The sequence below is a fragment of the Ursus maritimus genome, unplaced genomic scaffold (genome assembly GCF_017311325.1).
Source record: "Ursus maritimus isolate PB19 unplaced genomic scaffold, ASM1731132v1 scaffold_34, whole genome shotgun sequence".
NCBI classification, from domain to species: Eukaryota; Metazoa; Chordata; class Mammalia; order Carnivora; family Ursidae; genus Ursus; species Ursus maritimus.
Window position 1 is genome coordinate 5555347 of NW_024426008.1, and position 11091 is coordinate 5566437.

Sequence of the window (11091 nt, forward strand, 5' to 3'; positions counted from 1 at the left end):
CTATGCAAGCTCAAGTTTGAAAGATGCTGCTGTCATGGAGCTCTATAACTTTAACATCGCCTGACAAGATGACAATTCTAGCGAGCAGTACCCAAAATCTTTTCTCTATTCTGAATCCTTTTGTCGAGTTCTTCCTCTCTATTGCACCCCAAAAGCCAAGCTGCATGAAAGATATTTGTCTGCCCAACAAAGTACATGTAATTGCATGTAATGATTCCCCCCCCTTTTATCAAAGATTTATATAACCCCAACCTGATGGGCAGAGAGAAGCACATTAAGCTATTGCATTGATAAAAATTACAAATTCATATCCTATCAAAGAAAATTTATCTTTCTTTATAACCTCAGAGCAGGTGAATGTATAGTGCTCATTAGGCTTCCAGAGATAAAAAGAATAACCCGAGCTCACCGGTACTACCTCTGCGGACACTTAGTCATGTGAGCATCTCAAAGTGGGATCCACAGAAACCGTTAAGGAACTCCATCACACCAAAGAGCCCGTTCTGAGATCCTGAAACATGTCAAACAGAAACAATAACAAGATCTACCTGCCTTCTAAGGAATGTAACCTTATTTATTCCTTCATTTAGTTATAACAGCCCCTCTCTCAGAATGGAGACAATTTAAAGTGATTCACAAAGATCCATTAAATAGGGGCGCCTGGGTGGCACAGCGGTTAAAGCGTCTGCCTTCGGCTCAGGGCGTGATCCCGGCGTTATGGGATCGAGCCCCACATCAGGCTCCTCCGCTAGGAGCCTGCTTCTTCCTCTCCCACTCCCCCTGCTTGTGTTCCCTCTCTCGCTGCCTGTCTCTATCTCTGTCAAATAAATAAATAAAAAATCTTTAAAAAAAACAAAAAAACAAAGATCCATTAAATAATCTCAATTGCAAACAGATCTACCTGCCATACCCTGCTACTTGTTTCCCAAATAGTTCATCACCCCCTCCTCATTTTTAACTACAATACATGGCTAACGACACTTCCCAGCTGTCTTTACAGCTTGGTGAAGTCATGTACTAAGGTCTGGTCAATGGGACTTAAATGGAAGTTGTGTGTAACATCTAGGTAGTTTCCTTAAAAGGGAATTGGTCGTGTCCCTTTTCTCTTCTCTTCTCCTTCCTGCTGCCTGGGTGTAGACATGATGGTGAGAGATGGGGCAGCCATCTTGTGCCTTGAGATGGAAGTTGTGTGTTGAGGACGGCAGAGAAACATATTAGAATCCGGGTTCCTGATGATCATGGAGGTGCCGTTCCAAACTTGGACCACCTTCCCAGAATTTTACCAAAGAGAAAGTGAATCTTCTATCTTGGCTAAGTCACTGGTATTTTCGGTTTTCCATTCCTCAGAGCCAAACCTAATTTTTACTACTAATATAAATGGGGGTAGGGGTGGCAGATAGAAACATACTAAGAGTAAGAAATAAACTTCACACAAAAAAATATACCACAAAGCCTTTATATTTGCTATGAGTGAGTTGCCAATTTAGCTTCAAGCTCATAGTGGTTCATGTGACATAAAACTTTTAAGGACACAATTCTCGGTGTCGTAAGGTTTATTTTTTTTTAATTGTCCAGGAGAAACACAACTGTTCCTGATGCTGTGAACAAATTAATTTATCCTAAGAGTCTTCATAAAGAGGACATCCATCATGTAATGTAATTAACAACACTGCAACAACTTCCTTATTGGAGAAATGACGTGTTTCACGATGTTCTTCAATACAGGCTGGGAGAATCAAAGTGAAGATAATTTGAAATCGCCCTGTGTACCTGGGTTTATGTAGTCTGCTAGACTGAATGCTCCCTTTCCCACTCCCCACGAACACTAGCAAGGTAGGACTTAGAGAAGTAACTCATGGGATGATAAGGGGCTTTAAAAAGCCAAGTTCTTATACACTTAATGCAGATTCAAGTTGTCTACCACCAGCACCACCAACGAGAAATGGGCAGAACTGATATGTCCTCCCTCTCACATACCCCATTCAACCTTTATTTTTGAGTTGTTTTCTCCTTCAACACACCTTTAAAGTTAAATAAATTTAAAATTTATAGCCTATGTAAAACCTATTAAAAATTCTGTGTGGGGGGGGGGGTGTACCGGGGAGGAACTCAACCTGTGTTTTTTCTACTTCTAGTCCCTGCAGATCTCTGAATATACAATGCAGGTAGAGAGTAAAATTCAGCTATATAAGGTACTCATCTACCCATAAAACACAGGCACCAAAATTGTAGATATTTAACTTGTGGGTCATGTGTCCCAACTGTGAACACAAAGTGGTGAGCGTCAACAATTTCTATCTCCTAAAGGAAACCAAAATGGTTTCCAACACACCATCCCTTTGCCAGGGGCAGCAAGACAGGCACCCCTGAAGCCAAGGGGATCCATTTTCAAAGTCTCTGATGGATCCTCATGCCTACTCTATTGATTCGACAGCCTTCCAATCAGGATCCTGCCTTCCAATCAGGATCCTGCCCTCCAAAGACCTGCTCCTCAAACGTATGTCTCTTTCTGGATTTATCTTGTTGAAGGAATGATTTGTGAGAGCAGCGTGTGGGCAAGGAGTGGTGACTACGTGCTACCTAAACCAGATGGTTATAGACCTTGCATCCAGTGGGGTCCCTTTATACTTTATGGCTGGGTTTTGTGAGTGTGTGCTCCCAATAGCCCAACATCGGCTTTGAGAAAAGAATGGTGTCTTGCTTTTTGTTTGGTTGGGTTTTACTCGGAGCATTACTTATTTTCATGCTACACATACTGCATTTCTGTTGGGAAAGTAGACCGAGGAGGGTCTATCTGCAGGACACCCAGTCATTCCAAGGAACTCAAGTCCCACCGACACAGAACACAAAATGAAGTCCTCTGTATCCTTTAGAGAGAATGACTGCCCCTCTTTTATTCCTTCCTTTATTTTAAATTAACTGTCCAATTCACCTAGCAAAAGGCCAAACCTCAAAACTTGATCACACGGGTCTAGTTTCCCCAATGGTCCAAAGCCAGACTTTTCATTTATATATTGAATTTATAAACAAATTCATTTTCCACAAATGGAATCTCTAATTAGGATCAGCTTCATCGGAAACCATGCAGCAAATGAGAAAACGAGAGGATCAGAGAACAGTACGAATAGCAACTGCAAGTAGCTCCTTAATCCATCTGCCTATTTCTCTCCAAGAAGTCACTCTTCTCTTCCATTTAGGAAATAGGATCTTCCATTTAGGAAACGATCTTTGCCTGCAGTTAGCAATAATCTCAACAGCATGCATCATAATAGTAACAATGATAAGTTTTAAAAATATCAACCGACATCTGGGGAGATCTTTTTTCATTGTAAAAATGCTTGCATTTGCCTTATCATCTCCCTTGATCTTACATCTGCTTTGTGTGCAGGAAAAGTAGGTGTTTTTAATTCATTTCACAGCTACCGGATGGAGGGGTTCATACTGGGTACATGTGTTACTTACTTATGTTTGGGTCTCAGTTCTACCTTGCGTCACCTGAGTGACCTTAGACAAGTTACTTAGTGTCTCCGAATCTCCATAAAGCTATAAAATGAGCACCTACCACAGACGGCTGCTGTGATATGCGGTAACAGACACATGGGTGAACAGTTTGAGCTGCAGAACCAGGGAGAACCTGGCCTCTCGACTCCAAATCTGGGACTTGCCTGATGCCAGAATCAATTTAGGAGCAGAACCAAGATCAGACATTTCCAACACTTTTCTCCATTTCTGCCATCCCATCAGCAACGTGAGTACTCTGAAAGAATGAAAGGAATACTGGCTCTCTTTGGGGGCTGGAATGTAATGCAAATATCTGATGACCAAGAAGAGTCTATAAATAATGGACAGAACCCACAGAACTGTGCTGGCCATCCCGAAGCCTGGAAATGCCTGTTAAAAACCGCTTCTCCACCCTGGGCTCAGCCTAGAGGAGCCCAGGCTTAGGGGACAACGTGCAACGTTGAAGGCCACAGCTGGCCACAAGGTGGCAGCAAGTCCTCAGCAAGGATTCTTGAGCCCAGTCTTCACTCAGGAGCAAATTTTTGCTCAAAGTCCAAACCTCAGGCTGGAGCAAGTCAGGCCAGGACGCTGACTGATGTCTGATGCCCAAGATAACAGACTGAACGATTCTAACTAACATTAGCCCTGAACGTAGATGAGTGCCCAAACTTCTGCAAATGCCATTCATGAGTCGAAATGCTCAGCTCTGAATCAAGACAGGAGAATGGGCATCTCAACAATCCATCCACAAAAAGGAACCTCAAGGTGACCATAAACTTATTCCAATACAAATGACTACCTGTGTTTCCATGAATCCCAGTTTTCAAATGTATAAAGGAACTGAGAAACTTTAGGTGTCAGAAGAACTTTCCCTAATCTCCAGAACCCTCTGGTCACGGTATTTTCTTATAGAGATGAAAATATCTCAAAAAGAATAGTCAAATCTACATGATTTCCATATAACTCAATTACCATACACATTTTCGTACCTGGATTTTCCTACCAAACTATTTCTGAGCTATCTTCTCTTTCACTCCTTACAAAAGTGAATGTTTGCAGATTATAGAATAACTTAAATAACAGCCTGACAATACACAAGGTTTTACATAGACCCATGTTGTTTTAGGCAGATGACTCTATCTGGGAGATTATCCACTTTAATGCCCTCATTTTCCCAAGGAAGAAATGAGTATTGCCAGAAGTTGATACATTTGCCTAAGACAACACGGAAAGTCCCTTCAGAACTGAGACCAGAATTTTGTTCCCTGACTTTCAGCATAGTTTGGACTAATTCTGATCTTTTACTTAACAGTGTCAAGAAAGTCATGATTTTTCTCTACCCCGTAGAATAGAAAACCACTCCCAGGTAAAGCAACAAGGAAATGTTAGCAGTTCATCAGGATCTGTATTAGAAATTCAATAGTGATTAAGAGAAACTGTCTGAGGAGCATTGTAATTACTACAGTAGTAACCCCACCCCCCCCCAAAAGCCCTAACAGATGACCCAGGGTTAAGTCTCTTTAGAACCTGAAAAAGAACCAGCCAGGTCTCGGCCACTCAGCTGCAATATGAAATTGAATAAAACGCAGACAGGAGGAACAAAATGCCTCTGTCTGGACTCTGGAGACCCTGAGCCCTGTCTTACAAGGTGTGACTCTAAAGTAATGTGTGTGATTTTAAAAGAAACACAACCAGAGCTTCCTAAGTGAGCCCTGTGTCGTCTCAAGCAGTCACTTTGGGAAGCTGCATATTTGGGCCAGAGATGCGGCCGCAGTTCTATTAACCCTTCTTGGGGACTTGCCTTCAGAGAGCAAGCGTGTTCTGCAAAATATCGACCGTGGCATGACTCTTGGTGGAGTGAGGGTGGAGGGTGAAATTTCCAGAGTCAACTCAGGAAAAAGGTGGATGGTCAAGGCGGAAAAAGTAACATTTGGGGATAAAACTGAGTTGCCTGTAGTCACTGAGTTGATTTCCACTGTGGTTCATCTAGTAGAAAAGGTTCACCTTCACGGAGGCAGCCAGAAAAAAACCTAAGGCTTTACGAATAATATGTGTTTTATTGATTTCAAAATAAAGGTTTCTTAATTCCAGTTCTTAATGATTTTGCATCTGGTTATAAGTTACTCTTTTGCCTCCCAACTCATGGTTAAGTTCCTCTAAGGGAAAGGCCACTTACTAGATTAAATCATATGAAATTGTTGCCATTTGACCATATTCGACCTACAAAAATCATATGGTTCAAGCGAACACATTTGACATCTTAATATTTTAGCACAGTAGCTAACGGAATTCAACAGTGTTAATTAATATTACCGTGCTGAGATGAACAATCCTGAATGTCAATATTGAATTGCCAGCAAATGTACCAGCACCTGACACTGACCAACCTTGCAAGAGGTAAACATCAGTTTTCTACCTTGGTAGCTTTTTTTTTTTTTTTTAAAGATTTTATTTATTTACTAGAGAAAGAGAGAGCCTGAGCGGCAGAGGGTGGAGAGGCAGAGGGAGAAGCAGACTCCTTGCTGAGCAGGGAGCCCGGCGTGGGGCTCGACCCCAGGACCCTGAGATCAGGCCCTGAGCCGAAGGCAGACCCTCGACCTCCTGAGCCACCCAGGCCCCCCTCCCTTGGTAGTTGTACTTTTCATGTGCTTCGGAGTTTCTCATGAACTAATTTAAACTGCACATCCTAAGGATGAAAAGGTCTGCCAAGCACACCAACAAACAGCCTTTCCCAAACAGAGCTGTTTTGTAAGCAACATCAGTCTTATCCGAAGTCATGACTATATATAACGGCCATAATCGAAGGCAGGTTTGTCGACTTGCTACCTCCAGGTCAGGCCAGATGATCTGATTTGAACATAATCAATTTCACTAAGGAACAGAGGGTACCCTTGGCCTTCCCACCCCCCTCCCGCAGGGCAGATGTGACCCTGCGAATCATGTTCAAACTCGTGCTACACACCGTCTTTCCCGTCTGGTTCCTCCAGGATTCATTTCTGGCTTTCTTTCTCCTTATCCTATATTTACCATCAAAATATGACTAGAGAAGCCACTCTGTTCTTCATTCATTTGAGTAGGCAGGAGGTATCATCCAGTACCTCTCTCCTGCCAGAAACAAAGGACTCATTGGTTATAGCATACAGCTTTCTGGGTATTATTTCAGCATAAAATGTCATTTCACATTGTGGGGTGGGGGGGACTGTGTGCCATCCCTCTGCTTCTTACAGAATATTCCTCTCAGGAAAAGCTTTGATTAAGGAAAAATGTCACTGATAAAACCTGGCCCTGAGCAAGGTACCAGGTGATCAACAAAGCTGTCAAGAGCCTACATGAAAGAGGTGCTTCCCATCTAGAACCAAGCAGGCCCTGAGCAGGAGCAGGCTGGCCTCACAGCCCCGACGTTGGTGAGCATGCCCTGTGCCTCCATCCCAACAGTCCCCACTCCTCAAAAATCATCGGTAGGAACTCACTGCACATTCAGTTATATTGTGACAAATTTTTAATGGTCCACCTGTGCCTCAAAATGAAAATAGTGGGGCTGTGCGGCTGCAGAATTATGCAGAGTTATGATCTTCCTGCTAAATCCCAGGCAGGTGGGAGGTGCCCACGTCCTTTGTGTCAGTCCACAAGCAACTGAGCTGACCTGGCTTCCAGGTCCCTTTCCATTATTGTTTCTTGCTTGTTTTTCTTCTTAACAATCTTTTGTGATTACAAAAGCAGTATCTTTTCAATATTGAAAAATTAGATCACTCTGCAAAACCTACGTATATGAAATCATCACGTTGTACACCTTAAACGTATACGATGTTATATCTCAATTATACCCGGGGAGGGTTAGAAAATGTCAATATAAAAAAAGGAAAACTAAAACATTATGTTCTCATTCTCCAAGATTATCACGCTTGACACCTATGTGTATACCCTTCCAGCTTTCCTTATGCACATTTATATGTACCGTCTATATATCATACGTATACATACTGACACGTCATCATTCATCTTTCCACGTTTATAAAGTTTCCTCTACTCTAATACCTTTCAAATCCCTGCCCCTGGCATTGTACTCTGAATGTGTGTAATTGCTAGTTTAGCTACACCAGCATCCAATCCAGGACCACGTGCTAGATCGGATCGTCATGTTCCTTACATTTCTTTTCACCTGGAACACTCATCTCTCACTGCACGTCACTGAGCTGTTGAAGAGAGCAAGCCAGTTGCCAACGTAAAGTCCTATCCTCTGGATCTCTCTGGATTTATTTGCCTTGTTGCTTCCTTAGGCTATCTTGTCCTCCCATCCCCATGTTCCCTGGAAACTGGAAGTCAGATCCAAAGGATTAGATTAAAGCATTTCCTGGCTCGAATCCGTCAGAGAAGTAGTATACTTCAGATTGTGCTGCATCGGGAGACACGTAACACTTGGTTGCCCACCATCAGTGATGCTAGAATTGCCCACTGGACGAGGGGCTTAATCCTTCCAGCCAGGAAGTGACTTTCGGGTTGTTACTTTGGCAAATTATCTTCCAGACTCTAAACCTTTCTAGCCAATATCCTGATCCCAAAACCATAAGCTAAGGAGAGAAGAACAGACTGGACTAGTTTGAGACCAACAGCCGGGGACGAGCAGGTGTATGAGGTGGACCAGGTGAAGGCAGGACTTTCGTGTAGAGCTCAGAGCTCGCAGGAGGAGGACCGTGGCGTTTACCCTGCCTCCACTGTTCAAAGTAACTGAGAGACGTTAATGCAACTTGGCTTAAGCTCGCTGGCCCCAGGACGTGGATGATACCACACAAGTGGTGAAGTCCGCACTGCATGTTGTGTGATTGGCTTCCTGAAGAGTTCTGCACAGGAGATCATCCAGGATTCTGATTTCTCTTTGAACACTCAGTAGTCAGCGTGAAAACACGAGGCTCACACGTGCTAGTTCTTCCAAAGCAAGATCTGCATTTAATCCTCCCCACAGGGGCTGATCCAAGTATCTGCTTCAGCTGCAATCTCATGGGCTGGACATTGTCACTGCAACTAGCAGCCGCAGGGACCCCATCCCATCTCCCCACCTGCCCACTTCTAGTTCCAGGGTTCATCCTGGGGGCAATAACTGTGACAACGACCCCATTCAGTGAGATTGTTGAACTGTGAGGTTGCTGAGTTCACTGCTAGACAGGGGACATGAAATGGGGCCCTCTCCCAGGTACACAGACCATCAGCACCTCCCACCACGATGGGGAGCAAGGGCCAGAAACCCAAAGGCGATCGGTGGGCTTGCGAGCCACACACAGTACCTATCGTACTGCTTGCTTTTTCAAGATGAATTTGGTACGATATTTAAGGCAGCAGGAAAAACCTGAATTTGTCCATCGTATAAAGCAAGTACAGCTGGAGAGCCTCAGAAGGAAGATGTCTCTGAAGATGTTTGCCTCTGTGCCCTTGAGAAAAACATTCACACAATAGCCCAGAACTGAGGTGGCTCCATCTGAGACTGCCAGGATGGCCTAATTTCCAGAATAATAACAAAGATGTGCAATTAACCTGAATAAGGCAAAGTGGCCCAGGATGAGAGCGGGGGAGAAAATAAATACCGCATGTCCCAGAGGCCATGCGCCTGGGCAGGCACGCGCACGCACACAAAGCCAAAATGTGACCTCAAGCAACTGTAATAGATTTAGATAGCCTAGTGCAATTGAAACTCTTTGGGCATCCCCAGGAAGTGCCCCCATCTTCCCTACCACCTGGAAAGGCTTGCTAGGTCTCCTGCAACTACTTCGCGAGCGTCAGCCTGCAGCGGCCTTCTGAGCGCTCAGAGTTAATAGGGAGCTCTTCGCAGGGCGAGTGGATGCACAGCCTTTGGTCAAAAGGAAACTCAGTGAGTTCTGTCTAAACCATCCAACCAGGTAAATTTCCTCCTAATGGACATCAAGTGGAAAATTAAAAGGAAAAAGAAGAGCACAGCACTTAGGAAAAATGGGTCCTACAGGCTATCGTACCTGCTGCTTCAACTCTGGGAAGGCTCCCCTAGTCTCTGCTTCTAGTCCAAGCTTGTACAACCAGGTCAGCTGGAAGCGTGCCCGCCGCCCCGCCACGGCCCTCATTAGCTGCCTCTGACCTGGTGAAAAGCTGAAAATAGAACCTCGAGCCATTTTCTCTGCAGCTCGACTCTAAATATTAGCAGCAGCCCGGTTACACCATCGTTTTAAAGTACTTGTCCCTTTTTGCCTTTTTGGACACCCCCGACCACCACATTACTTTTCTTTGGGAAAAGCTTTTTACGTAAAGGGTGAAGTGCCTTTCTTTTTATTTGCTTTCTCCCTACGTAGCCAGGGATGCTATTTTTCTTCTCGATGGCTTTTATACTTGGTTAAAATCACCTGGAAAAATCAATAGGGAAGAATAGAGTATTCCCTTAGTTACCCATTAGTCGCAGTAACTAAAGTCCACAGAAATCCATTTCCCATTTCCTATTAAAATTTTATAAGCATTTAAAATAGTCACTTGGATGCTGTTGTGTTTTTCTTTTGCTTCTCCACTGAGCTGCTTCTCCACCCCGAGGTCTAAAGCCTGGCTGATTTTCCTCCGAGGCTTTACTCAAAATAAAATCTTTTTTTACGAATAAGTAAACACCCAATTCTGTTCATTAAACCGGTGACCTTTGCATTTTCTGACGGGGTCCTCCTCAGGTGCAGCCAATCCTTGACTACGTTTCCCTCGATGGGCACGCACGCATCAAACTGTCTGCCCCAGGGTGCGCTTTTCTCCCTGATTGAGAAGGATTCTCTGCGTTCGAGGAGGGGCTCCCTACAAATCATAACCAAAATTCACCTCAGCTTTCCTTTCCCAGTTTAAAAGCTGATACGAATGGCCACTCTGGCACATCAGTGGAATAGAATCGCTCCAGCCCCCCCCCCCCAATATCGCTCTCCAGATCCTTATCCTAAAGGGACCTAACCCCAACTGGGCTGAACACGTCTTGTAAATCCCTGGAGGCTCTCAAAAACCAGACCTCTCGGGGATCATATTATTTTTTTTTTAAGATTTATTTATTTATTTGAGGGAGAGCGAGAGAGAGAGCATGAGGCGGGGTGAGGGGCAGAGAGAGAAGCAGACTCTGCGCTGAACAGGGAGCCCGATGTGGGGCTTGATTCCAGGACTCCGAGATCGTGACCTGAGCCGAAGGCAGACGCTTAACTGACTGAGCCACCCAGGTGCCCCTCAGGGATCTTATTTAAAACATAGATGCCTACACTGGGAGTTATTTGTAAGTGATGAATCACTAAATTCTATACCTGAAACCAATTTTACCATATATGTTAACTAACAAGAATTTAAATAAAAACTTGAAAAGGAAAAAAAACACAAAAAAGCAGAGTTCCTACACCCCCCAAAATAAGGGCAGGGACCATGACAGTTGTCTAATGAGGAGTTTATGTCTTATAAAGTCAAAAATGTGAATTTCACTCTGAAAAGTGTGAACATTAGTTTCCTTCAAGAAACAAAACAGAACAAAACAACCCCCCCCCCAGATTCCCAGGCCCCACCTCCCACAGACTCCAATCTAGGAGGTGTCAGAGGGTTCCTTGAATCTGCAATTTCAACAAC